The sequence below is a fragment of the Musa acuminata genome, unplaced genomic scaffold (genome assembly GCF_036884655.1).
Source record: "Musa acuminata AAA Group cultivar baxijiao unplaced genomic scaffold, Cavendish_Baxijiao_AAA HiC_scaffold_442, whole genome shotgun sequence".
Classification (NCBI taxonomy): domain Eukaryota; kingdom Viridiplantae; phylum Streptophyta; class Magnoliopsida; order Zingiberales; family Musaceae; genus Musa; species Musa acuminata.
In genome coordinates this window covers 12,501-15,000 of record NW_027020689.1, presented here as the reverse complement: position 1 = coordinate 15,000, position 2,500 = coordinate 12,501, and positions in this window count along the sequence as shown.

The window sequence follows — 2,500 nt, the reverse complement described above, 5'->3', positions numbered from 1 at the left end:
GGCACAGGGCTGGATGGGGCTTTCGTATAGCAGGGACGGTGCTGCCTCTCGCTTCGCTCGCTGTCCGCCGCTCGCCGCTCGCTCGCTCAGCCAAAAATGGCCAGTTTTGGCCCGTTTTTGGGCCGTTTTGGCCAGTTTTTGGCCTGTTCTTGCGTTGCGCGGCGACCGTCGTGAGCGGAGCAAAATGTCAGCCATCTCAGCACCCTGGAACCCCCCGGGTGGCACAGGGCTGGATGGGGCTTTCGTATAGCAGGGACGGTGCTGCCTCTCGCTTCGCTCGCTGTCCGCCGCTCGCCGCTCGCTCGCGCAGCCAAAAATGGCCAGTTTTGGCCCGTTTTTGGGCCGTTTTGGCCAGTTTTTGGCCTGTTCTTGCGTTGCGCGGCGACCGTCGTGAGCGGAGCAAAATGTCAGCCATCTCAGCACCCTGGAACCCCCCGGGTGGCACAGGGCTGGATGGGGCTTTCGTATAGCAGGGACGGTGCTGCCTCTCGCTTCGCTCGCTGTCCGCCGCTCGCCGCTCGCTCGCGCAGCCAAAAATGGCCAGTTTTGGCCCGTTTTTGGGCCGTTTTGGCCAGTTTTTGGCCTGTTCTTGCGTTGCGCGGCGACCGTCGTGAGCGGAGCAAAATGTCAGCCATCTCAGCACCCTGGAACCCCCCGGGTGGCACAGGGCTGGATGGGGCTTTCGTATAGCAGGGACGGTGCTGCCTCTCGCTTCGCTCGCTGTCCGTCGCTCGCCGCTCGCTCGCGCAGCCAAAAATGGCCAGTTTTGGCCCGTTTTTGGGCCGTTTTGGCCAGTTTTTGGCCTGTTCTTGCGTTGCGCGGTGACCGTCGTGAGCGGAGCAAAATGTCAGCCATCTCAGCACCCTGGAACCCCCCGGGTGGCACAGGGCTGGATGGGGCTTTCGTATAGCAGGGACGGTGCTGCCTCTCGCTTCGCTCGCTGTCCGCCGCTCGCCGCTCGCTCGCGCAGCCAAAAATGGCCAGTTTTGGCCCGTTTTTGGGCCGTTTTGGCCAGTTTTTGGCCTGTTCTTGCGTTGCGCGGCGACCGTCGTGAGCGGAGCAAAATGTCAGCCATCTCAGCACCCTGGAACCCCCCGGGTGGCACAGGGCTGGATGGGGCTTTCGTATAGCAGGGACGGTGCTGCCTCTCGCTTCGCTCGCTGTCCGTCGCTCGCCGCTCGCTCGCGCAGCCAAAAATGGCCAGTTTTGGCCCGTTTTTGGGCTGTTTTGGCCCGTTTTTGGCCTGTTCTTGCGTTGCGCGGCGACCGTCGTGAGCGGAGCAAAATGTCAGCCATCTCAGCACCCTGGAACCCCCCGGGTGGCACAGGGCTGGATGGGGCTTTCGTATAGCAGGGACGGTGCTGCCTCTCGCTTCGCTCGCTGTCCGCCGCTCGCCGCTCGCTCGCTCAGCCAAAAATGGCCAGTTTTGGCCCGTTTTTGGGCCGTTTTGGCCAGTTTTTGGCCTGTTCTTGCGTTGCGCGGCGACCGTCGTGAGCGGAGCAAAATGTCAGCCATCTCAGCACCCTGGAACCCCCCGGGTGGCACAGGGCTGGATGGGGCTTTCGTATAGCAGGGACGGTGCTGCCTCTCGCTTCGCTCGCTGTCCGCCGCTCGCCGCTCGCTCGCGCAGCCAAAAATGGCCAGTTTTGGCCCGTTTTTGGGCCGTTTTGGCCAGTTTTTGGCCTGTTCTTGCGTTGCGCGGCGACCGTCGTGAGCGGAGCAAAATGTCAGCCATCTCAGCACCCTGGAACCCCCCGGGTGGCACAGGGCTGGATGGGGCTTTCGTATAGCAGGGACGGTGCTGCCTCTCGCTTCGCTCGCTGTCCGTCGCTCGCCGCTCGCTCGCGCAGCCAAAAATGGCCAGTTTTGGCCCGTTTTTGGGCCGTTTTGGCCAGTTTTTGGCCTGTTCTTGCGTTGCGCGGTGACCGTCGTGAGCGGAGCAAAATGTCAGCCATCTCAGCACCCTGGAACCCCCCGGGTGGCACAGGGCTGGATGGGGCTTTCGTATAGCAGGGACGGTGCTGCCTCTCGCTTCGCTCGCTGTCCGCCGCTCGCCGCTCGCTCGCGCAGCCAAAAATGGCCAGTTTTGGCCCGTTTTTGGGCCGTTTTGGCCAGTTTTTGGCCTGTTCTTGCGTTGCGCGGCGACCGTCGTGAGCGGAGCAAAATGTCAGCCATCTCAGCACCCTGGAACCCCCCGGGTGGCACAGGGCTGGATGGGGCTTTCGTATAGCAGGGACGGTGCTGCCTCTCGCTTCGCTCGCTGTCCGTCGCTCGCCGCTCGCTCGCGCAGCCAAAAATGGCCAGTTTTGGCCCGTTTTTGGGCCGTTTTGGCCAGTTTTTGGCCTGTTCTTGCGTTGCGCGGTGACCGTCGTGAGCGGAGCAAAATGTCAGCCATCTCAGCACCCTGGAACCCCCCGGGTGGCACAGGGCTGGATGGGGCTTTCGTATAGCAGGGACGGTGCTGCCTCTCGCTTCGCTCGCTGTCCGCCGCTCGCCGCTC